This window comes from Furipterus horrens, unplaced genomic scaffold (genome assembly GCF_987537825.1).
Source record: "Furipterus horrens unplaced genomic scaffold, mFurHor1.1.pri manual_scaffold_11, whole genome shotgun sequence".
NCBI classification, from domain to species: domain Eukaryota; kingdom Metazoa; phylum Chordata; class Mammalia; order Chiroptera; family Furipteridae; genus Furipterus; species Furipterus horrens.
Genome location: NW_028327181.1, coordinates 11,422,581 through 11,449,862, shown reverse-complemented (window position 1 = coordinate 11,449,862; position 27,282 = coordinate 11,422,581). Strand labels below are relative to the sequence as shown.

At 41.3% G+C, this 27,282-nt stretch overlaps 1 protein-coding gene across 4 annotated transcripts in view; it reads right to left on the bottom strand.

Moving 5' to 3' along the window:
* The window catches only part of CORO1C (coronin 1C), a 73,394-nt gene extending 49,194 nt beyond the window's left edge, over positions 1–24,200 (bottom strand). Inside the window, exon 1 of one of the 4 annotated variants that reach the window (XM_090290815.1) lies at positions 24,119–24,200. The gene's annotated coding sequence lies outside the window, so the exon portion shown is untranslated. Of the gene's footprint in view, positions 1–18,416; positions 18,634–23,713; positions 23,825–24,031; positions 24,054–24,118 lie in introns of those variants that run through there. The other 3 variants (XM_090290816.1, XM_090290813.1, XM_090290814.1) reach the window with 3 other exon arrangements.
* Positions 24,201–27,282: the final 3,082 nt, after the last annotated feature.

Sequence of the window (27,282 nt, the reverse complement as noted above, 5' to 3'; positions counted from 1 at the left end):
AGGCATAATAATCAGAGCAACTCAGAACCAAACTCCTGGTGCTGAATGCCACCAGCAGGAAGCCGACAGGTCAAAAGCCATGTCTGGGCAAAGAGCAGCAGGGTTTACAGGGAGGGTAACGCGATAAAAATGATGTTTAGGACGACAAGAGGTCTGACAGTGGCGTACTAAACACAGCGGACAGCAAGAAGCTAAAAGCCAGATGTAGGGCTAAGCAAGAGCTGTAACAATAACTGGCCTGGAAAGGCCTGGAATGACTGGTGTAGCAGTTGGACAGAGAAAAGGAAAACCTTAGGGAGGGGCAGTGAAACCAGGATGGGTTTCACAGCAGAGTTGATCCTTCACCTGGGGGAGGGGTGGTATCCCTGGGCTTCCTCGTGGGTCATTTCAGACTCCAAATTCCACTAAGTTATCTGATAGACCTGTGCACTGAAAGTTTCGTGCTTTGGGATCAACAGGCCACACCTGTGAGGTTTCCTAGCGGTACTGCCTCCAATGTAACTTTCCTACCTGCCGATGTAGGACATTCTGTTCGTCTCGGCTAGGGTAGAAGGGGCCTGGAACAACCTAAGTGGAAATGGAGGGCGTTCAAACCTTGACAGCTCAGCTGAAAACCAGTCATCCTGATCCCCCTGCTCAGAGGAAGGCTAACACCTCTCCACTCACGCCAAACGGGACACCTGGTAGATGTTGCTAATTCCTTCCCTCTAATCCCCTTTCTCGTGGCTCGGGGCCCACTGCTAAATGCAGAGGGAGTGAATTTATTTTGCCAGAGTCTCTTTCTACCCTTCCAAGGAATGTGCACCAGGCGCCTCTCTCCAAGCCTGGGGCATGTAGCTGGGCTGAAGCAACAGATCCCTGGCAGGCAGTTGAGCACCCATGTTCCTGAGCCCGGCTGTTGCCAGACCTTTGCAGCTCACTACCAGAACCATACATTTAAAGTACTTGGTAGAGGAGATGGCAAACAATTTGCTTCCACTTGGCCAGGGTCCTTCATTTGTGAAACAGTGTGAATAATTCTCGAGCATGAAGAGATAAGAGAGCTTCCATGAGGTGGTGAAAACCACAAGAAAAGCACATTCACACAAAAGCCAATCTACAGCCAGCTGGTTTCAGTATCCATTTCCCTACACAACCATCTGTACAAATTAGCAAAAGCTCAAATCCCCACCAGTACCTTCCAGCAAGGGTCTCAAAAGTAAGTCAACACAGAATGAAGAATTGCACCATATGTCAGAGTTAATATCCTTCGTATATAAAGTTTTTACAAATTCAAAACACGAAAATCCCAATAGAAAATTACACAAAAGGCATGAAGAGGTAACTTACAAAAGAAATACAAATGGCATTTATCTTTACTTCTTCCTGAAATCCTAATAAAATGACAGTCAAGGAATAAAAGCAGGTATAAACACGCAAGGACAAGGGAAAGGACACTGGAAAGGGGCCTAACGTGACAACAGAATCCTGGAAGATGGAAAGCTATCACGTCGGTACGTGTAACTGACTTAAGGGTGAGTGTGCTACACTCAGCTGAGGAGAGGCTCATAAAAGGACGCCAAGGCCCACTGCCAAACCCCAGATCACTCAGAAACCGTGTGTCTCTAAAGTCAGGGAGCAGAGAGAGGAGCTGCAGAGAAAACTGGCGGAAGCCTAAGTCAGAAGCAGCTGAACACCCAGTTCACCTCCTCTACTGCTGCACAATCAGGATCGCCCCGCATCTGCTCCAGCAGAAGCCAGACTGCATGCCCTGGGCAGGACAGGCACACAGCACAGGTGGGCACAGGTGTGAACAGGTGTCACACTGACAATATGGTTCTGTACACTGGAGCCTCCTGCCCTGGCTGTCAGGCCTAGGTATCACCCGCCCTGCCTGGTAGGAGATCAGACCTCACCGCTCACTGTGAGGTCCACCACTCAGCCAGCCCCTCCACCCACCCAGGTATCAGGTCACTTTTTTGTGCCTCTAATTTTCCTCTTCACTCAAATAAGCTAGATACCATCTAATCTCACCGATAAAAACATTGATAAATATAAATATGTGAAGTGCTTCAAATGTGTTCATTGAAAGATATTACACACATGTGCTCATTCACGTATTAAAATACTTTTAAAAGTCATTTCTCTATTACACGCACTGACGACTTACTTTCATTCTAACTACATGCAGTCAGAATGACATACAGGTTCCTTTGCTACAACCATGGATTAGAGTGTTAACTACAGAGCAGAGACAGTGAGAAAAGCCAGTGGTTCCACAGTGCTGTGCTGACTGAGCCAGGCATGTCCAAGTGAAGCTTGAAAGGCAATGTGAGCCCATTCACGTCTAAGGCTGAACCAGATCTGGGCTCAGCTAGCCGCGTGGCACAGCTGCTTTTGCTGCCCACAATAGAGAAAAGCAATTAAGACAGCAGGCTCCAAAGTCAGACAGCCTTGTGAGCGAGAAGTACAGCTGAGCCATTTACTTCCTGGCCACAGCTCAGCAGGGCAGGTCAATGCATCTCCTTAAGTGTCAGATTCTCTATCTGAAAATGGGTACAACACATATGACGTTGAAGTGATGGTTACATGAGCACTTGGTGACGGGAATGTAGCAGGAGATTAAAATGTTAAAGCCCCTTGTATGGTTAGAGATACATATCTAATAACACAATAAATGTTAGTTGTTGTTACCATCCTAGAACTTTACATAAGGTAATCTAGATTCAAATCCTACCTTTGTCATTTATTAATAAATTACTTAATCTTTCTGAGCCTCAGTTTCCTGATCTGTAAAATGATGGGAATAACTAAAATAAGAATTAAAAACATCTGACAAAACCCAGGTTCAGATGACTTCACCACTGAAGTCTATCAAACATTTAAAGAATACCAATTCTTCACAAATTTTTCCAAAGAACAAAAGAGGAGGGAACACTTCCAAATTAATTTTATAAGACCAGTATTAATCTGGTACCAAAATCAAAGACATGATAAAAAAAAACTACACAAATATCTCTTATGAATATAGATGCAGAAATCCTCAACAAAATATTAGCAGACCAAATCTAGCAAAACATAAAGTGCATGGAACTTATCCTAGGAATGCAAGGTTGGTTTGACACCTGAAAATCAATGTAACATATATCAATAGAATAAAAAACACAGACCACATGATCATCTCACACAGAAAAGCATGACAAACTCTATCATTCTTGCATGATAAAATCACTCAACAAGCTAGAAGAAAACTTCCTCAAACCAATTTAAAAAAAAAACAACTTCATATCTGTACATCCATAAAACCTAAAAATAAAATTAAGAAAACAATTCCATTCAGAATATTATCAGAAAAAATAAAATACTCATGAATAAACCTAACCAAGCAGGTGAAAGACCTGAATACAGGTAAAGTTCATTTTAGTATGCTTGGCTTTACAATGCTTCACAGATGTTGCGTTCTTTAAAATTAAAGGGAAGACCCTCCACTAGCAAAAAGATTACAACTCACTTTATTGCAATTCTTACTTTATGGTAGTGGTCTACAACTGAGCCTGCAATATCTCTGAGCTATGCCTGTACTAAAAACCACAAAACACTGCTGAAAGAAATGAAAGAAGATACAGTTAAATGTAAAGACATATTGTGTTCATGGATCAGAAGATTTAACATTAAAACGGCAATACTCAAATTGAGCTACAGATTCAATGCAATCCCAGTCAGAATCTCAGTTGACTTCTTCGTGAAAATTGACAAGTTGATTCTATTGGGTTGGCCAAAAAGTTTGTTTAGTTTTTTCCATAAAAGAAAAGAAACACTTCTTCATTTTCACCAATAATTTTATTGATTTGGATATTCTGAGTATATCGGCTGTCTCCTGCTAGTGGGTAGAGGCCAGGGGTGCTGCTAACCATCTTCCAGTGTATAAGACAGCCCCCACAGCAAAGAATTATTTGGCCAAAATGTCAATAGTGCCAAAAAACTTGGCAAGTCATTTTGGACACATTCAATCAGTCACAGCACCTTCTCCATATACAGCACAAATCTTTTTTGCATTTCAGCTGCATTTTTACCTTTCTTGAAATAATAAAGCATAACACATGGAAAATGTTGCAATTTTCTTCTATCTTAAATACTAAAATAGCTGTACAAAAATTCACCAATTTTGATAAGTTTTCTTTTTAATGAACGCTGATACAACAGCTGTCACAATACAATCTAACAAGTTGTTTCAAATCAAGTTAAAGACAACTAAGGACTACTAGATCTATCCTATGGAAAAAACTAAACGAACTTTTTGGTCAACCCAATAAAATTCATATGAATTGCAAGGGACCCAAAAGTAGCCAAAAAAAAAAAAAACCTTGAGAGAGAAGAACAAATTAGGATTGGAATATTATTTGGCAATTAGAAAAATTCAAACTTCCTAATTATAAACTTACCACAAAGCAATGGAAATCAAGACAGGGAGGCATTAGAACAAGAACTGACACATATATCAAGGGAAGAGAATTGAAAGTCCAGAAATAAATTCACACATCTTTAGTCTAAAGTGAATTTTGACAAAGTACCAAAACCATTCAATGGGGAAAGAACAGTCTTTCCAACAAATAGTACTGAGATCACTGGATAGCCACATGCAAAAGAAGCTGGATCCTGACCTCACACCATATAACATAATTAACTCAAAATGCACCAAAGACATAACTATTAAGAACTATAGAAGAAAACATAGGAGTAAATCTTCATGACCTTGGATCTGGCAAAGGATTCTTAGATCAGACACTGAAAGCACAGGGAACAAAATGAACAGCAGATAAACTGGACTTCATCAACATTTAAAACTTTTGTTCTTCCAAGGACACCATCGAAAAAGTGAAAAGACAACCCACAAAATGGGAAAAATATTTGTAAATCATATATTGGATAAGGCACTTGTATCTATAATACGTAAAGAATTCCTACAACTCAATAATAAAAAGACAAATAATCCAATTTTAAAATGGACAAAGAACTTGAATTTTTTCCAAAGAAGAGCTACAAATGTCTAATAAGCACGGGAAAAGATACTGGACATTACTAGTCACTGGGGAATGTAAATCAAAACAACAATGAAATACCACTTCACCCCCACTAAAATGGCTAGAATTAAAGTCAGGTAATATCAAGTGTTAATGAGGATACAGAGAAATCAGAACCCTCATACACTGCTAGTGGGAATGTAAAATGGTGCATCTGCTTTGGAAAGCAGTCTGGAAGTTCCTGAAATGATTAAACAAAGAGCTACCATGACCCAGAAATTTCACTCCTAGGAATATACCCATAAGAAATGAAAACAGGTATTTAAACAAATATTTGTATATCCATGTCACAGCAGCATATTCACAATAGCCAAAGTTAACAACTCATGTTAAATATCCATTAGATGACTAGAAAACAAAATGCCATACATACACATACAATGGAATATTAGCTGGCAATAAAAAGGAATGAAGCCCTACTAATTAATACATGCTACAACTTGGGTGTACCTTGAAAATATTACACAAAAGGAAAGAAGCCAGTCACAAAAGTCTACACATTATGATTACATTTATATGAAAGTCCAGGACAGGTAAATCTACAAAGAAAATACTCATAAATATCTTGTCCTAAATTACATAACTAAAGTACCTCCCAAAACAAAAGCATTTTATAAATTAATTTAATTCTCAATAATATTAAAAAAGAATAAATGAAAAAAATCCTGAACTAGAAATCCCAAGGAAATACTGGGTACTATTTTAAATGTCTCATCAGAATTCAACCTTGGAGAACTTGCCTACTCACTATGTCTTTCAAGTACAAATTCCTAAAACTGCTTAGGGCCTTTTCTTTGCATTTGGAGGATCATCACAGCATTAAAGAAGGAGATGATGTAGCCATAAGTCATTCATTAAGCAAATCAAAGAAATGTTTACAAATGTCAAGACAAATTGACTTTAGATAGGAAAAAAATGCACTGTGGTTTTTCAGTTCCACAAAATGTGGGCATTACAAACAAACCTTAGCTTAGGCCTTAAAACATGCAATTTATCGTTCTGCCCATATTTCCAGTAAGACTGGGACTATTCTAGAATGGTTTCAATTATGATAAAAACCGGCATGTCTTTGAAAGACAACGTGAGGACAGGTTGAGAGCCCAGGCTCAACTGTAAAACGCGCTCTCTGGAATTTGGCTGAAACCTCTATTTCAGAAACATGGAAAGTCATCCCCGCAGCCCAGTTCCCAAGTGATACTGAAGGACAAAGAAAGAAGAGCAAGAGGTAGGTCTTGATTGTCCAGCAAATATCAGAATAAATTTCTTTTTTAAATTTATCTTTTTCATAGTCACCATGCTGCACATTACATCCTCAGGACTTACTAATCTTGTAATCCTAGGTCTGTAATTTTGACCACCCATTTCACTGAGCCCCCACTCCCTGCCTCTGGCAACCACCAGTCTATTCCGTTTCTATGAGTTCGAGTTTTTTAAATTTTAAATTCAATGTATAAGTGATATCACACAGTATTTGTCTTCCTCTGTCTAACATATTTCACTTAGCGTAATGCGCTCAAGGTCCATCCATGTGGTCACAAATGATAGGATTTACATTTTTTTATGGCTAAATTTAAAAAGATGGAAATCTTTTATTTAACCATATTATTTACACACACACACATCTTATTTTCTTTATCCATTCATTTGTCTATGGACACTTAGGTTGTTTCTATGTCTTAGCTATGGTAAACAATGCTGCAATGAACATGCAGGTACAGACAGATACCTTTTCAAGATAGGGACTTCATTTCCTCTGGATAAATACCCAGAAGTAGAGTTGTTGGATCATACAGTAGTTCTAGTTTTAATTTTTTGAGAAATTTTCATACCATGTTCTATATTAGCTGCACCAAATAATACTGCCACATAAATTTCTAATCAGATTATATACTCCTGTTTTTGGTTTCAAATAAAGAAAATAAAGCCCCGACCCATGTGGTTCAGTTGGCTGGGCATCATTCCACACAGGGCGAAGGGTTGCAGGTTCGATTCCTGGCCAGGGCACACACCTGGGTTGTGGGTTTGGTCTCCAGTCAGGGCGCATACGAGAAGCAGCCTATCAACATTTCTCTCTCACAGTGATGTTTCCCTCCCTCTGTTCCTCCCTTCCCCTCTCTCTAAAAATAAGTAAAATTTTTTTTAAAAATAAAGAAAGTATAAAATTGACTACCCATATTCATGATACTTAACAGCTCATCTATGGAAACAAAACAAAATACTATTAAAATTTTCTTTACATATTGGGTGAACATCTTAACTAAGAACAAACTGTAAAAATAAGGTCTACCTCTATGGTTTAAGGACTTATTTCTAAGTTTCAGTGGAAAGTTTGCTAAAAATCATTCTCAGAATAAACTACATACATTCAACTGATCATCCTCAATTTTTAGGAGACTGTAAAGGCATGTTTCTTATGGTGCTGCCAAGTCAAGTCATACAGAGAAAATTTATTTCACAGGCCATATATGAGAAATGTGTTGGCTCTTGGGAGAAAAAAATGTATATAAGACAGGGTGTTTATACTGTAATGCCACCAAATAAAATACACTCAAAACACCTTAGTCAATGTCACTACATTTTCTCTATTCTACTTCCATCATTTTCATTAAAAAAAAAAAAAAAAAAAGACCACAATTTTGACATTTCCTTGTTTATTGAGAAGTTACCTGTTTAAGGATCCCAGCATATGTACTTCTATGGTTCATATGAAAGGCAACACATCCTGCTAGAAACACATACAGGAAAACCCCTACTAGCAGCAAAACCCTGCTGAGCGCACTCGCTGAGACCACTACAGAGCACCAGTCACTCAAGCGCTCGCTAAGCTGAGAATGTTCCCCGGCCAGGACCACAGAAGACTCCAGAATCTCAATGGGGAAAGAAAACGTTCCCTCTAAGTTGCTGCTTTGACGGCAGGCGCTTCTTAATGTGGAAGAGATCTGAATGAGTTATTTAATTGAAAATGGCAAGTAAAATAACAAATGAGCCAACAAATGCCCTAAACTCAGCTATTTAAATGGCATTCCTAAAGTGAAAAATCCCTTTAACAAGTTAGAAATATAATATGTAAGCCTACATACAACATTCACAAAAGAGCAGATACCTAAAGCAAATATGGGAGGTACTATGATTAAATACAAAAATTCAACATTCATCATTTCTCGATATGAGGTAGCTGAACTTTCTTTGAATTTTCTTAAATAAAACCTACCAGTGACTTGAAGAGTTCACCTTAACAAATCATTTTCACTACATCCATTTAATTAAAAAGATTCATATGAAGACAGATTCATATGAGACATTCCAAGAAAAAAAAAACCCTATTTTACCTACTTTAACAGAGGTTATTTTAGAAAGGAAGAAGAAAGAGCCCTGGCCGGATAGCTCAAATGGGTAGAGCATCATCCTGATGCTCCAAGGTTGCGGGTTCAATCCCTGGTCAGGGCACATACAAGAAGCAAACAATGAATGCTTATATAAATGGATTAACAATTGATATTTCTCTCTCTCTCTCAAATCAATAAAAATATTTTTTAAGGAAAGGGGAAAAAAAAGACCACAATACAATATCTGGTATAAAACATAGCAAAGCCCTGACCAGCATGGTTCAGTGGGTTGAGCATCGTCCCACGAAACAAAAGGTTGCCAGTTAGATTCTGGGTCAGGGCACAGGCCTGGGTTGCAGCCCGGTCCTGGTCAGGGAGTGTGTGAGAGGCAACCAATCGATGTTTCTCTTCCTCTCTTTCTCCCTCTCCTCTCTCTAAAAATAAATATATAAAATCGTAAAAAAAGAAAACTGCAGCAGAAAAGTGAGACACACAACAGCCCTCATACATAGCAGCTATGGCTGAAACGGATTTGCACACCACTGACAACACTGAGATGTTGGGGGTGAACGATTTTTTCTAGAAACGCCTACAACCACATAAGACAACTGACCCAAGTATTGAGCAGCCTTAATGTTGGTTCAATTTATCATGACACCAAAAATGGTAAGAATAAGGGAGTGGGGGGATTAAAAATAATAATAAAGCGGGGAAATTCATAGTCTTCCAAATAGTATTACCCCATTATTCATCCAAGTAATAGGTAAGATGCCAATAATGAGGCACCGTTTTCGGCCCAGAGACATTACGTGACTTGCCCAAAGATAAGGGACATCTGAGAGAGACACAATGACCTCAAACCACAAAGTAGAGGGCAGTTCAACTTTCCACCCTCTGCACTTTGATAGTTTTTCAACGATAAGCTCCCCGTCATACATACAACTTGGCTTTCCCACAGCAGCCGAGCGGCATTCGGTGCTTTCCATGGGGGGCTGCCTCGCAGCTCACAGTCCCACACTTGGCCTGTCTGTGCAGTTTTTAAATATGAAATTGCATTTTGCTCACACTTTATAAACATGCCTAACCACGGAAAAATCAAAACACAGAAGCTGGCTGTAAGCATTCAAATAACAACAGAGAGCATTAGGTATGCCAAGTCTTTACTTCCGACTGAAAACCCTTAGACTTAAGCCAGAGGCCTATGTGCTCCACTGCCCAAAACAACAGCATGAAAGGCCATGCATAAAACTTTGGAAATATATATGTATCGATGACAATTCTAAAAGGCAAGATATAATGAAGAGGTTTATAAAGCTTTCTAAGAAGAGAACGCCAACTTTTACTTTTTATAATTTTGTACTCATTTTAGGAACTTGTTACAAAGAAAAGCTGGGGACCACCTAACGTCAACATAAACACTGTGATGACTTGGAGTAGAATGTGAGTGATTTGGAGTAGAAAGTGACAGCTAAAAATGAGGTCTGACAAGAAATGAAATGAGCTATATACATAAATCCAATCACCAAAATAGACACTTTAAATATGTTACATTTTATGTCAAGTCTACCTCAGTACAACTGAAATTTTTTTAAAAAATGAAATGAACATATGAAGAGCAAAATAGCAACATAAACATCCTAAATACAAAAAAATAGAAATCTTCAAATTAACATTTTCACACTTGTATGAGCGACAGACCCTTTATCACTAAAAGATGCCTTAATGGGGCCTGTAACACACTTAAAATACAATAAATGACATTACAGAAATTTTGCAGTTTCAACACATGAGCTTATAAGATTTTAGGGGTCACCTCTTGCTTTTCAATGACAGAAATAGATACTTTTATTTTTATTTCACTATCAAAATAAGAATACACTTTTCTCAAGATAACATACAAGGATGATGTGTTTACTATCCCCCGCCTTTCCCAGTTTTCTGCCTGTCACCAGCGTCTTTATCAACACGTGACCTCCACCCATCCTTGGAGCTTTGAAAGGCCTGAAGAAACCTCCAGCGCAGAGACAGGGGCAGGCTCTACCTGCCAGAGGACACCGTGGGACTGTATATGGTCTGAGGCTGCCGTCATCTCTCTAAAGGGCACCACAGGAGACCAGACGCAAAGGCTGAACTCTGCCGCTCTCTTCAAAGAGCCAAATTGGTCCCAAGAGTTCTCACACCAAGTGCAGAGCTTTTGCAGACATGACTGACACAGCAATCTCACTTAAAAATTAATGATGAATGTGTTTCAGAATACTCTCTATACCAATCAATGATCTACTTTTCTTATCAACAACTGGCAAAAAGCACACTTGTATGACCAAACTTGCTAAGTCTGTTTCCACTACTTAGTCAAATGGAGTTTCTCCTGGAATAAAATTTTAATAATTCTTTGGCAATCGTCTTATACCAGGATATGAAATAACTGGACTCCAAGATCTTTTTGTTGCTGCTGTTCTAAGGCATTTTTATGAAGACACTCATAAGGCTAGTCACAGGCAAAACTAACAAAGTCAAAAGATGAAGTAATCACCTTCAACTGAAGAATTTCACTCTTACCCTGACCATATGACACAACTGGCTGGGTGTCGCCCCCTCAAGCAAAAGGTTGCCCTTCGATCCCCAGCAGTTAAGGTACAGGCCCAGGTTGTGGGTTCACTCTCCAGTTGGGGCGTGTACAGCTGCAACGAATTGATGTTTCTCTCTCACATCAATGTTTCTCTCCTTCTCTTTCTCCCCGCCTTCCCCTCTCTCTAAAAATAAACAAAATCTTAAAAAAAATTTTTTCTCTCTTCCCTTTTTTATATCCTATTATGTGGGCAAACAATGACTAAATATATATATATATACTCTTGATAATGTTTCAAGGGAATGGTAAGGTAACAGCAGGAAAAAACTCTGGCTTGGATGTCAGACACAAGTATATCCTCACTCACAGTCATTTACACACTGAATCATTTTGGTTCCACAGTTCTTGGTTTCTTCTATAAAATGGGAGAACTAAAATATAAATGGTTTCCACAGCCTACAAGTCTATGGGAAATGGTTCTTTCCCTGGGATCCTGTACACATCCCCCTAATAAAACACACTATTCACCGAGAACCGAATTCTGAATTAGTTGCTAGTACCTACAGGGTTATGTGTATAACATATACACTTACCTGTAAATGCTGAAAAGGTCTTTAATCCCAATCATCCATTTAGTCAATATTCAATTACTTATTGAGCTTTGACCATGCAGCTCGCATTATGCTATACACGGAAGACACAACGGTGAGCAAGCAAGCCTGGCCTGTACTCTCACAGAGCTTACCGTCTACTGGCGGGGACACAACATAATCACATATTCACACAAACATCAACGTGCAGCTGGGACGAACACTGGGATGATGAAGTACATGGGGACCATATCAATAACCAGGGCAAAGAACCACTACTATGTACTTTGTATTAGCTCCGAAGAGCCTTCTCTTTACAAGGAGGATGTCTAAAAAGAGTGAAGACATAGGAAAAATATTTAAATACTTATTGTACCTTTTCAGATTAATAACTGGATTTAAAATTAAGAAAGTGTGCCGAGCAAGATCCTTAAGTTGGAAGGTAAATATATTGAGCATGCTATTTGAAAATGAAACTAACACCATTTAAAATAAAAATCTCCCTATGTTTCCAGAATTTTCAGAAACAGGAAAATACAACTCTTAAAATCTTACTGCAACTCAGGAGAAATCATTCTGTCTCATCCTTCTTGGTAGAATTACAAACTGTCTCCTTATCAGCACACCTCTCTTCTAAAGGAGAAAAAAACAACAACAAAGAATATCAGTATCTACAACAGAGTACAAGAAACTGTAATAATGTAACTCACTGGGGAAAATGTAGTTACAACCAAATAAATACTTTCTGCAATCTCTAAAAATAAAATACACACACAAACAATTACAAAAATGACATTTAGTGTCATCATTTATTACATAAATCACTAATGTAATTTGAACCAAAGCCTGTCATTTTTGAAATTTTAATACATTGCACAAATGAACTCCTAAATGATGAGACCATTCAGCAATTGAAATGTTGCACAATTCACCCTATTTTTACTTAGTTCCTGTCAATTTCTCAAGTCAAAATCAATCCAAACACATCGAATCTTTGGAGCTCCATGAGCCACTCAAACGCCCTGAGACCTACCCTTTGATTCCTCTGGAGCTGGCCCTAGAGCCCCCTCAGGACAAACCACTAATTGGGACGAGACACTTACCAGTCAGTCATTAAAAGATGAGAAAACAGAGAAAGACAGTAAAGGGAAACTCTGCTGTTCCATGGCCACCTTAACTTTAAATCCTCATCTTGATACAAATTACAGTTCTTCCCATATCTACTTTGACAAAAACTCATAAGAGGAAAGCATACTCCCCTAGGATGCAGCTTCACTGATACTTTCTTAAGGCAAAGTCACTAACTGGACTATAAAGTAGAGCCCTAAGAACCCCTTGTTACCAATATTTTCAATTTATTCAGTAATTCAGTTAAGCAAATTTGCAATAAAGCACCAAAATGTAATGTCACTCAGAATTCATGCTTTAAATAACAAAAAGCCCAAAATTTGCTTTGCAAATAAAATGCTTCAATAAAGAAATGTACATACACACACTTTGCTAACATTTATCTATAATGAAAATTGAGGTTAGCTTACCATAAGATAATTTAATAAAGCAAATGTTTACAATCAGCAATCCTATACCATAGAAAACTTCTTTATTCCTTTCAACTTCTAGAAAAATGGGAAGACTGGCAATCCCTATCACAAGTATATCATGTAAAACTGAAATTTAATTATTCAACTACAGGTACTGAGCACTGACTCTGTGCCAGGCAGTGTGCTGGGAAATGGAAGCACAAAAAAATAAGATATTCTCTTCCTTTTAAGGAGCATGGTGTTCACTTCCACAAACTAGAAAATAAAGTCTACACTTATAATTTATTTTTATATTTCTGCTCATATAACCCCAAATGTAATTAGTATTAGCACAGAAGTCATTAACAGTAGTGACACCTACAAATTATATTTGCATATTCTATCTCTAAGCTATATTTACATTTTACTCAAATAGATTGTATAAATATACTCTGTTATAGTGACTTTCCCCAGTCTGGGCCATTCCGCCTCTCTTATGCTGCTCTGCCCCAATCACACCTGTTTGGAGTCAGCCCCGTGCTGGTTCACACACCCACAGGCAGGGCCTCACTGTTAACTTCCCATAAATACTGCTCTCCAACGCCCCGTCCTCATTCCCCACACAGAATTCAGCACAAATAATTATATATTTGAGGGCCAGCAGAAGTTTGTAATTTTTTTTAACTCTTGCATACTTTAAAGTAAATCAAAAAATTAAGTTTACCATTAACACTTTGTGAAGACTTTCTTAATTGCACCAGGAAAATCAGGTCCCTAATCCTTGTTCCACTTAGCACCATAAACTGTTTGAATGAGCCAGGTTCTTGGAAACCAGGTAGTCCAATCCCTTCAAAAGGCATTAACAAAAAGGGGTCAATTATTTCCCATCGTTTGCAGAAGGGGCTTTTGCTATGAGTTTATAAAGAAACAGAAAAATAGACAAGAGATCAGCACCCAGCTTTGGCCAGTCTATCTCAAGCTACCTCGAATTAAAACCTAAGACCCTTTCAAGCCTTGATTCCTAAATGGCAAGAGAAAAAAAGGATCATGAGTTATTGGTCGGGGGGGAGGGGGAGGATGTAGCAGATTCACTGTTTTTGAGGTAACAGGAAGAACCTTTCAGAACAGGCAGAGCTTCTTCCTGATTTCAGGTATCAGGGCTAGCATCTTTATATGGGCTCTGCCTGATCACACAGGTCTCTGCCCAGGTTTCCCCCTGAAACCTTATTGCACTGACTGAATATCAAAATTTCAGAGATGATCTGTTTATCAATAAGGAACCTCCTTTTTAAAAATATTAATATTGTACCTCTACAAGGGTTAAGGGATGTGAGTGAAATAAGATAACACACATTAGGCCCATCAGTCACCATAACACTGAATAACAGTGACAGTTTAGTAATAACTGTGGCCATCCAGGAACACATTAGTGGAAATAAACTGGAGCCATTTGCTTTGCTACTACTATTATATTTAAAAGAGACCAGATTAACCAGGGGAGTGGAAGCTTCAAGTTAAGAAAGAAGATGAAGAACTTGGAAGACTGCGGATGTCCCACAGCCTGGAACAGGCCCCAAGGGTGTGGAGTATGGTTCCTTACTTCTGTTTCATGTGACTCCCAGCTCCCAGGATCCAGAATCCCATTATCACCATGAACAGTTTCAAAAGCTGTGCTGTGAATTAAACAGATTTCTTTGGTCTAGGCTGAGAACTTACCCACCACTTGTAATACTGAATTTACTATACCAAAAAAAAAAAAAAAAAAAGAGCTATCTCAGTTCCAATGAACTGAGTTAGTCTTGGGAACATAACCCAGTCCTGGGTTGGGGACTGAATGCACACACTGCCTCTCAGAAAGAAACTGCATCTGGGCTCTCCAGTCATGCACTTTTAGAAAACCACATGGTCCCCAACTATCCTTGGGAGGTAAGATGCATCATTTGTTCCACTTGACAATGTAACTCAGCCCAGTGCATCCAAGATATCTCTACCTTGCATTACATCAAACTGGAAGTCTTAGGGTTAAAGAAAACCCACAAAACTTCCAACTTATCTTCTATACTAGCACTGTAAAGCGACAGTAGCCCACATAAGAGAAAAGGCCTAAGAGAAGATTACTCTATTTCTAAAACAGACAACACGCGTCTTATTAAATATCACCCCTAAAGAGCTGTGGCCAGCACTCATTGGCTCCAACCTCTCTCTTGCTTGCCAAGAAAAACTAGGATGACAATGTTAAACTAAAGACAGTACTAACCACAAAATTAATGCACCATCTAGCTTGTAAAGTGACTAGTCTCCTAATAAATCCTTCTGCTTAATGGAGATGATAGCTCAAGTTTATATGTGTTTCTCAGTCACCACTCAGGCAGCATTTGAGTTTTTATAGTAATAAATCAGCCTCAATTCTTTAAGTTCTGAAGAATGAAAGGAATTAGAATCTTTAACTAGAAAAGAATGCTTGACCATTATGAAAAGGAATTTAAGTATCTTTCATGTGAAGTAAGCAAATAATGGTGATTAAACATTGGTCTTAAGGAGGGGGTACTTGTGAATTTTGTCAAGAACCCCTACAATGTCAGTAGAAAACACACTCCCAAAGGTTTCATTCTCCCAAGACTTCCTTTCCCAAGTGTGTTATGGGCCTTCATGAAACTAAAAAACCACGGCTTTATTCATGCAGGATAAAGACCTCAGCAGGTGTCAGAAAATGTGGATACACATCTGATTCCACAATGGGTCAAAAAGCTCTTCCCTCAAAGTGCCTAGATTCCAAGTCTGTCTGGGCCCCACAGAGACAGAATGACCACGCTGTGAAGCAATGATCGACTTCTGCTAACCCTGAGGGGCTTTCATTCCGCCTGTTACAATCGGTGTAGCTCAGTACTGGACGTGTGCTGTTCCTGTCAAACTTGTGTTTGCATATACAAACGGCCTAATGATGCCAATTATTCTGGCAAGGCACAATGCAACGACATCTTTGCAATATTAATTGGTCTTTGAAACACTTGAGATAAGTCCTTACAACCATTGCTTACTAACAGATTATAAGATGGAAGAAATAAAAATGGATCAATAAAACACTGTCAAAGAACTTTATATTAAAACTAGGAAATCAAATCTACCAAAGGCTTATGCAACAGATTCCATGTATTTAAGTTTCCAAAAAAGAAAAAAAAAAGCATCTAAAAAACCTTCTGAAGATTTGGGCCAGGCTTAGTAGTTTAATACATGTGCAATCTGAAAATGTGAGGAGGGAAGAAACAAACACTGTGTTAATGAACCGAGGAGATCGGCTGCGAGGAGGCCCCCCAGCAGGTCTGGCAGAAGTCCGTGGTGGAAGGCTAAGAGGGAACTGTTGCATTAGGTCAAGGACTGAAAAGGGAAAGCCGCTATCAGGGTCACACTGTAAGAGTTTTGTTCATCCACACTACACTACAAAACCACACAAGTTCATACTTCTCATGGCAAAAGGTGGAGGGAGGCTGGGGGAAGAGGGCGGGACAGTTACGTTCCTGATCTTAAGCAAGTCTCCCAAGCTCCTGTGACCACAGCTCCTCATCTGTAAGATCAGGTAGGCACTTCCCATTCTGGCTGTGACTCAGGGTCACCAGGCAGCTGTATTCTCAAAGGTCTATAGCTGTTCCTCACAGACCTTCAAGAAAGAGAGAACCTCTGGGCCTGAGGAATAAATCTCCCAAATCCCCTAAAGTGGTATATTTTTAAAAGGTGATTGAGACATTGGCACTAAAACATAATCCATTATTCATAATTAAAAACAAAAGAAATGTAGATAAATGCATGACCAAAGGGGAAACATACATATGCAGTACTGTGAAGTTACTCCCTTCGTCATACAAAATACAAGCCTCCTACTCCCATTAATATTTGTTTCTCTTGCTCTGACCTGTGCATCAATTTGATATAATTTCTCTTTATTCTGGCAAAGAGCAGGACCCGCTTTTGTTATTGATGTAAGATTTAAATGACAGGCCTAATTTAACATCCCATGAAACTACTGTGGCTTTTTCCCACATAGAATGTTATACTTTATTACACTGCTGCCATTCACATTATAACCAGATGAGGATCTCACACCCTGCAGTTCAATCTTCTTTCAAACCCTAACATGCATCATTTGCCAGGAACCAAACCTTTTTCCTTAACAGATAAGCAGATAAACATAGACAGATTAAACACAAGAATAAAGACTAAGTAAGAGAGCTTGTCTGTACAGACATTTCCAATTCAGATAGATAGCAAAACACTACATTTTTACTACTTTCCTATTCTAAAATTAGACACTTCTTTTTCTCTTCAGTGATTCTTTGATTCAAAGTCTAACATGCTGAGGTGGGAGTGGGAAGCCTTACACGAATAGCTTAACATCAGAAATAAAACCGACTAGATTAGATTCTCCACAGTTCCTTCCATTCATTAACAGACATTTAAGAGTGAAGAGAGCAAGGGAACACAAATTTATTCCATGCTACTCATTATTAGGCACTGTACGTACTTTTTCTCATTTAATGTTGACAATAACCCAGCAAGGTAGTCACTAACACTGCCATGCTACAGAAGAAGAAACCGAGGCTCAGGGAAGCGAGGTATCGGCAAAGTCACAGTTAACTAAGAAATGGAGTCAAGAGGAAACGCAGCTCAGTCTGGCTCGGAAGGCCTGCAGCCTTCACTGCCCTGGGTTTTCTAAATACAAAACTCTCTTAGAGCAAGAAACTATACGAGGTATTTTTCTTCTCTTCTTTACTACCTTGCCACAATCCAACCTCTTCAATGAACCCAAAGCAGAAAATGTACCCCAACTGGCCAACGAGTTCTTCTAGCTCCCAGGAAGAAATTAAGTATTTTTCATTAAAGTACCAGGCATGAACGTAAGAGCACAGAACATAACTGAAGACTACTACTTGAGTTAGATGCTCTGAGAGAAAAAGAGTCACATGAAAATGAAAAAGGAAGGAGGTAGGGGTCCTTACAGCCCAGTTTACACCCCTGACAGGCCCGCACAGGGCTAGTCCCAGCGCTGACTACTCAAACCCCCAGGGCTGGCCTGCTGCACTGGGTATGGCTCAATGTACCAAACTACAAGAGCTTCCTGGCCATCTGCCCTACTAAGACTGTGGGCCAGTCATTATCATTCATTAGAGGGAAAGAACCTGGACGATAATGTTCTGCCCTCGGGAAAATGTTTCAAGACTGGATTTTACAATCTGGGCAATTTTTTGTTAAGAGCTGGACTTGGATGCCCCAAAGGCAGAGGGGAATTACCTCTGCCCTTCACATTATTCTAACACAGGCAACAAAACCGTGAATAAGAATCAGAGAAAGCCACCAACCTCAAGATTTTTCCAGTTAACATCAATAATCAATCATTCATTCAGCAAACACCCAGTAGGCACTGGAGACCAAGCTGTGATCAAGAGAATCTGGTTTGCCTTCCATGTGACTTTCTCTCCTGCATTCCACCTGCGGTGAGAAGGCACCTTCGGACTGTAAACTCAAGTTCAGGTCCAGTTCCTTGTAGCAGACGGGAGTAATAAATGTACCTACGACGCATCAGGGCAGGAACAATGTCTGCCTGCGAGAACGAGGAAGGTTTCACGGAGGATCCCAAAGGACTAGTGGGATTCAGCAAGCGGAAAGGGGGCAGAATAGTAAGCACATCAGAAGAAGATCTGAAGGCTGGGATGTTTCAGGGAGTGGCAGTGGGGGTGATACATAAGGGGAGCTAGTGAGAGATAAGGCAGGCTGAAATGAGAGACGCCTGGATGCAAAGCCATGTTAACAAGCCTGAACTTTAACCAAAGACACAGGGGTGAGAGATAACTAGAGGATTTAAACAGCTGAATGACATTGTTTCCTGATGTACCCTTTTGGCTCTTGGACTAATTCAAATATTTCCCTAACCCTTTCATCTTTGGTTTTTAATTTATATAATCAAAATATTGATAAGAACATGATTTAAGGTCTAAATAACTTCTAACTTCATTATTATCAATTTTGACTATTATGCATAAATTGGACTTCACTAAAATTAAAAACATTTTTGCTTCAAGAACACTATCAAGAAAGTGAAAAAAGCCCTGACAGGTGTAGCTCAGTTGGTTGGAGTGTTGTTCCATAAACCGAAGGGTCACAGGTTCAGTTCCTGGTCAGGGCACATGCTCAGGTTGCAGGTTTGATCCCTGGTTGGGGCGTACACAAGAGGCAACCGATCAATGTTTCTCTCCCTCTTCCCATCTCTCCCTTCCTTCCACTCTCCCTAAAATCAATAAGCATATCCTCCAGTGAGGATTGAAAAACAAACTGAAAAAACAACTCAAAAAATGGAGAAAATTTTTGCAAATTATATATCTGATAAGGCACTTGTTTCTAGAATATAGCTCATAGCTTAACATTAAAAAGATAATCCAATTTTAAAAATGGGCAAAGTACTTGAATAGACATATCTCCAAAGAAAATACACAACTGTCCACTAATCACATAAGATGCTAAACACGTGATTAGTCATCAGGGAAATGCAAATCCAAACCACAATGAGATACCACAAGGATGGCCAAAATCAAGAAGTCAGAGAATAACAAATGTTGACAAGGATGTGGAAAAATTAAAGCCTTATACACTGCTGGTGTGATTGTAAAATGGTGTAGCTACTTTAGAAAACAGTCTGGCAGTTCCTTTCACAGCTACACACAGTTACCAACATGACCCAGCAATTCCCAAGAGAAATGAAAACACATGTCCTATATAAACTTATACATGAATGTTCATAGCAACATTACTCATAATAGCCAAAAAGGGGAAACATCCAGTGTTGATCAGCTGATGAATGGATAAACAAAACATGGTATATCCATACAGTGTAATATTACTCAATCACAAAAAAGAATGATGTGCTGATGCATGCCAGAGCACAGATAAACCTTGAAAACATTATGCTTAATAAAAGACAGACACAAAAGACCCCATATTGCATGATTCCACTTACATGAAATGTCCAAAATAAGCAAACCCAGAGACAAAAAGGAGATTAGTGGTTGCCTAGGGCAGCAGAGGGAGGAGAATGAGGCAGAGGGGATTTCTAATGGGTATGGGGTTACTTTTTGGGCTGATGAAAATATTCTACAATTGTAGTGATGACTGTACAACTCTAACTAAAATCCAATGAATTATACACTTTAAATAAGTGAATTGTATGGTATGTGAATTATATCTCAAAAAGCGATTACAAAACAAGAAAGAGCCCCAACTGGTGTGGCTCAGTTGGTTGATCCCCTTTCACAAAGCGAAAGATCGCTGGTTCGATTCCCAGTCAGGACACACGCCTAGGTTGCAGGTTCAGACCCTGGTCTGGCACATATGAGAGGCAACCCAATCGACATTTCTCTTTCATGTGATGTTTCTCTCCCTCTCTTTCTCCTTCCCTTCCCCTCTCTCTAAAAATAAATAAATAAAATCTTAAAAATAAAAACAAAAAAGATTCTATTATACACTATTAAAATACAAAACAAGGTCTCAAAAAGGAGTATATAATCTTGTTCACGCACTTTAAAGGATCTGAACTAGGGCAATGAAAACCCAGAGAGATTCTATTACTTAACATTCTAGGTAGTAGGTCATACTGAAATATTCATGATGATTTCCATGTTTTAATACAGAAAAGGTATCCTAAGTTTAAAGTCATATAAGTGTCAGAAAACAGTTCATAACTCAAGATAACACAGGGAACTCATCAAATAGAAAACACACATGGATCTGTACCCTAAACATGAAACTGGCACCCCAATTTATTACTGTTCCACCTCTGAAAAAGAAATAAAAGATAAAAACAACCCAGTTAATAATAATAATATGTGTTTCTATAGCACCAGTTTGTGGCAAATCAAAGTATTAAGAAATAATCGGCCATCATAAAAAAACTGAATCTTCCATTCGATTCCCAGTTATGTAAACTAAGAACTGATAATTTATCCCTTTGAACATTCCATTTCATAGACAAAAGTGATGCTCCTCCTCCTGGTTGGAGTGGATCTCCAAAGTGACAGACACATTAAGTATAAAACTTATTTAAGAAAGAAAATCCAAGTGTTTAAAAAGTGCTGTTTCTAAACCCTAAATCTAATCCTTAACTATATATAAAGTAATAGACATAAACACTAATTAGAGAAATCTGCAGGCAAAGTAACAAATGATCATGAAAATTTCAACCTGGCCCTGGCCACATAGCTCAGTTGGTTAAGAGCATTGTCCTGATACACCAAGGTTGCAGGTTCGATCCCAGATCAGGGCACATACAACAACCAACCAATGAATGCATGAATAAGTGGAACAAGTCAATCAATCTCTCTCTCTCTCAAATAAATAATTTTTAAAAGAAAAATTCGTCCTGACTGGTGTGGCTCAGTGGGTTGGGTATCATATGGCAAACCACAGGGTCACAGGTTCGATTCCCTGTCAAAGCACATGCCTGGGTTGCATGGTAGGCAATGGATTGATGTTTTGCTCCCTCTTTCTCCCTCCCTTCCCCTCTCTCTAAAAATAAATACATAAAATCTTTTTAAAATAAAAATAAATAAATAAAAAAGGAAAATTCAATACTATGTGCAATGATACCTCATTGGTACATATCTATTAAAATTTATCAGGCTTTAATTTACCTTCAAAAACAAATACAGAAAGGGCACATTCCAGATTTGTCAAAAAGGTGTGTATCCGACCTTTACACCAATCTTTGTTCAATTCTCAGTACACATGACTATCACCTACCACAAAATACTGTCCTCAAGACCTAACATACAACACAATTTCCAGTTTTATTTGACTTTTTTTACCCCTATTTATTTATGCAACCTCTCAGACCCAAAGTTTACTATTAGGCTTCAAGAATCAAAAACTGCGACACTGAAATGTATCTCCAAGCCAAACAAGATTAAGTTTCCTTAAATTACTTTTCTGAAATATACAGAATTAAATCCAAATATATATACACATATCTATTTGCCTTCACAACCGAACAGACAGTACAAAACAACCGCCTATACGTAATCATGTTTCTGACTATTTTAGCAGGCCCTGGGGTCAGGAGAGAGTTTTGCCAGATAAGGACAATGAAATGCATTATTATATAGAGTGACTAAGAGCCCTACAAGTACAGCTTTAGAATGTAATCCCAAGCAAGAGGGCTTCGGTAAGAGAGCCCTAATATTTCGTGATAACTATTTCCAAAAGTAAATACATTCACCACCCAGTACCAGTTTAAAACACACACATTGTATTAAATCCTTTTCAAATGCCTTACAGGTAAGAAAGGCCTTTGTATCATGCTATCCTGAGGGAGATGGACAACTTGCAATTTGCTTCTCACACCAAATCCCACGTTTGCAACATGTAGAGCAAGGACTTCAGACACCACAAAACAAGGGCAGCCTACATTAAGGCCAAATATAGGATGTGATTCTAAACCACCATGCAGTAAAGGCTACGTTTCCTTTTCCAGCGATCAAAACCCTTTGAACACTCCCAAAAAAGGACGGCAGGGCCAGCGCCTCTCTCCAAGAGGAAGCCCCTTTCTTCTCAGCTCTCCCGCAGCCTGCCACTTCCCCAGCACATTCAAATCCTCTGAGAATCGGCGAGCTGGGGTGCGCGCGCCTGTGTAGACAGGCGGGAGAGCTCGGTGCCTGCGTTTCCACCCTCAACATCTGACCTCATCCTCAGTCATTGCAGCGCAGCGAAGCCCCACCTGCACCTCGCTCCTTTTCACTGCGTGCCTCGCCAGCTGCTTCGCTATTAGGGGAGCACACCTCTGAATCATCCCGGTCGCTCAAGACGCTCCGGGCCCCCGACCCCGCTCCAGCTTCATTCTTCCACTCCCGACCTCCCTCCCCCACCTCGCCAGTCCCAGGCCTCGGCTCCCAACGCTGGGCTCATCCTCTCCCCAAACCGCCCCCACCCACATCACTCCAGCTCTGGCCCTGTTCCGCCCTTTCTGACCCCTAACCCAGATCTCCAGGGCCCAGCGCCAGGCAACCCCCGGGCTAGAGTCACCCTCGCCCCTCCCACGCAGGGCCCAGCTCGCCCCCGCCACACGTGAACCCCGACCCTGCCTACCCCCACCCACTCTCTCCCAACGGTCGCTCCGACTCCGTCTCCAGCTCTGACGCCCCTGGGCTCTGCGCCCTAGACTCAAGCAGCCCCTCCCCACCCAAAACCCCACCCAACCAGACGGGTTCCTGACCCCTAAAAACCTTCCTCGGCCAGCCCAGACCGCACTCTGCCCGCAGTTCCTCATCCGGCCAGGAGGGTTCCGGACCCCTAAAAGCCTCCCCTGGGCAATCTTCTCCCCAAAGGGATCCGGGTTCACTCTCCCCAAGCCAAGCGGCTCTGTACCCAACTCCCTCCCCCCGAGGCCCCAAGGCTCCAGCAGCAGCCCCGATCCCAAACACCCGCACACCGGCCAGCGTGAGCCCCGGTCCAAGGACCCGCACCCCGCGCAACCACCCCAGTCCACTCCCCTACACTGGGCCCTTCCCCACGCCCCGCCGGTTCCTGTCAGCCGGCGCCAGCACATGCTAAGAAGACAGGTCCGCTCGCCCGGCTCGCGCCCAAGCTGCCCTTCCAGGGGCGCGCTGCTAACCAGGGCCGAGGTGCCTGAGGCGCCGCCGCCAAAGTCCCCCGCTGCAAATCCCGACGATGCCTCCAACCGCTGTCGCCTCCCGCCTGGCACTGAGCGCCGCGCGGGGGAGGGGCGTGGGCAGCCGCCACTGCCCCCACCGCCTCACGCAGGCCCCGCCCCCGCGCCGCACCGCGCCCAACCAGAGCCGCCGTGCTGCGGAGCGCCACGCCCACTTCCGGCAGGAAAGTGCGCTTCCCACCCTACGATCCACGCCTCACTCTCTCTAACGCCCCCTCTGGTCGCGCTGAAAGATGCAGGAGGGCCGCAGAGTGCACGTACCGCCCTCCAGTAGACTCAAAGGCCGGAGGGCCACGCCCACTGCTCCTCCTGACCAGGAGCGGCGTTGTTAGAGCTCCGCCCACTGACCTGCTTGGCTCTGCAGGGCCACATCCCTGGCTCCTCAAAAATTCCACCAGAGTTCCTTAAAAACCAGAACATCGGGTCCTCTGAGCCCCGCCTACTACCCAGCCAAACCCTCAGCTAGCCTCCTGGCTCCCTAAGCCGGGCTCCCCGCCCATGGCTTCAGAACTGACCTATCGGCACCATAAACCCCGCAGGAAATTCTAGAAGCCACGCCCACAGGCTAAACACCCTATTCACCTCCTCTCAAGCCCCGCCCACTTTCATATAAAAGCCTAAAAACCTCCAAGCTCCGCCCCAAGTACTCGAATCCCCGCCTCTGGCTTCCGAAGCTCCGCCTTTGCTTCCAATATCCCTTTCCTCCACCACCACCACCTTTGGGGATTCCCGTAGCTCTGGCCCTCCCCCCACTTTGAATTGTCATATTCCTACTACAGGGTGGCTCACCCTGAGCTGGGCCACTCCCACGTATCCCCGACCACTGCAAGGAGGGCCCGTCTTGACCCCATTTCGCAGGTAAGGAAATGAAGGATGCACGGTCCCTCCCTTCCTTTTCCTGGTCAAAGTCCCTCACTCGTTTGCTTAATGACTAGACAGCCCCGGCCTGAAAAGTCAGGGCACCGAGATAGAGCGCCAACTCTGCTGCTGTCAGACTGTGACCCGGGGCGGTTTCCTTCACCTCTACATGCCCGAATTTCCTGATCAATAGCGTAAAGTTGTCTTATTATTGATAATAACCAGAGTCCCTTTCTGAAATACCAAGCTCTGAAGTACCAAGATTTGGGGAAACTGCAAAGCTGAGGGATAGGGATATTTACTTCCCAAAGCAAGGCATCTTCGCCGTTCACAGGGCAATTTTTCTGAGCATCAGTCTCAGAAATGTGTGTTACGTAAAACAATGTCTACCTGAACCAAAACAGCTATCACAAAAAATCACTCATCCTCGCTAAGCCTCAGTTTCTTTATCAGTAAAATAGGGATACTGTAGTAAGTAGCAGCCCCTCCCTGAAGGATTCCATGAGCTCACTGTTAATAATGCACTCAGCAGGCCCCGGCTGGTGTGGCTCAGTCGCATGGAGTGTCGCGCGGGGGAACGGAAGGACACAGGTTCAATTCCCCGTGGGGGTCAGGGCGCATACCTAGGTTGCCGGTTCCATCCATGGTCAGGTGTGATTCCCCGCCACCCCCCACCCCATGGGCGCGTGTGGGAGGCAACCAATCAATGTTTCTCTCTGCCTCGATGTTCCTCTCTCCCTTCCTCTCCCTCTAAAAGCAATGAAAAAATGTCCTCAGGTGAGGATAAAAAACTTTGAAAAAGCACTTAGCAGGGTGCCTGACTTGTAATAAGCCTTCAGCAAATGCACCTGTTGCTGTTACTGCTGTGCTTCAATAAAGGGGGAATGCAGTTCATTTTGCCTTGAAACAACCACTGACTACAGGAGGGACTGAGCACCCTTTTGGGAGGTAGGCTCCGCCACCCTGTTTACATGAGATGAAAGTGGCTTAGCCTGAACTGGGGGAGCTAATGATACAACCGATATTCCTCGAATTGCAGAGTCTGCACTCTTAGCCAGTTAGTCATTACATTAAACTGCCTCTATGCAGCATGACAAAAATTAAAAATTAAATATAAAAAAACACAGACCTTGGATTCCTAGAGACTTGGCTCTAAATTCAGGCTCCATTACTTACCGCTTGTATGACCCTGGGCAAGTCACTTCTCCCTGACCTCTAGTCCCCTCACCTATGCAGTGTTGTTCATCCAAATGCTTACTTCAGCAAGTGGTTTTGAAGATTCAAGAGTTTAGATTCAATGAATTAAGACATGGCAAAGCATCCAGCATAGTGTCCAGCACAAGACAGGCACTTAAAGTTTAAAACATGTTGATTCCCTTCTCCCAGTTCTTCGATGAAATTAGAAGTAAAGTTATCCTTGACGCCAGTTCCTCCCCAATGACACCACCATAGAGCAGCTACGGAATATGCTATGGAAGAAAGATCCCAAGACCTTTGCCTTCCAGCTGCCTGATTCAGTTCCTAGTTTGATCCCTAGTTTGAGGGAGGTAATTCTTACACACGAAGCATCTAAAGCCAGAAGCAATGCCATCTCACCCCCCTGCCCCACACACCTGCTCCCAATGTGGTCAACAGAGAGCTGCTGTTCCCAGAAGCAGCAGGAAAACTGCAAAGCCCTTTCTTTGCTGGGAGAAAACGCCCATCATCTTGCTGTTCTTGAATCCATAGCAACCTCTTTGTGGGCTCTGAGGAAATCTTGGCTCTGTCTAAGCTGGCCCTGAATGGAGGGGTTCAGGTCCAGGTAAGATGCTGGATTTGAGAGTTATTTCCTGCTTCCAAAAGGTGGTAATTTCTGAAGTGGCCTAAGAGCGATGCTAGATAAAGATGAATTTAATGATCAGGGAAAATAAGAGTGATTCCAAGTCACTCATGTGTGAAGAAAAAAAGAATTGTGGGATCTGCATTCAGAGGCTCCTGAGCAAATCATTTTTCCTAGTTTCTCAGTAGCAAATGGAGGACATTATTCTTAGATTGCCAGGGCAACCTGGAGCTGAGTGAATTACCCTGTGGAAGCATGAACAAATAATAATATAATTAAATAAATGAAAGACTGGAAGCCCCTAGAGTAATCTCAGTAGGCAAGACCCCTGAGTGACAGAAGAGGACAAAGCTTGGAGAACATCAAAATTCAAGATAAATCTTGATTGTCACTGATCTGAGTGCTGCTTTCTGCAAAATAAAAGCTGAAAATGATAGATTGGCTACAGAAGGATGTATTTTTTAATTAAATTTTTTATTTTGAGATGATTGTAGATTCACATGCAGGTGTAAGAAATAATACAAAGGGGTCACATGTGGCCCTTTACCCAGTTTCCCCCTTTGATAGCATCTTGCAAAACTGTAGTTCAATATAACAACTCCGTATTGACATCAATACAGTCAGGATACAGAGTATTTGCATCACCACAAGGGCTCCTCACATTGCCCTTTTAGAAACACACCTATTTCCCTTCTGCCCCCATCCCTTCCTTAATCCCTAGCAACCACTCATCTGTTCTCAATTTCTATATTTTTCTTATTTCAAAAATGGCAATCCATATAGTATGCAACCTTTTGGTATTGGCTTTTTTCACTCATTATAGGCCTCTAGACAT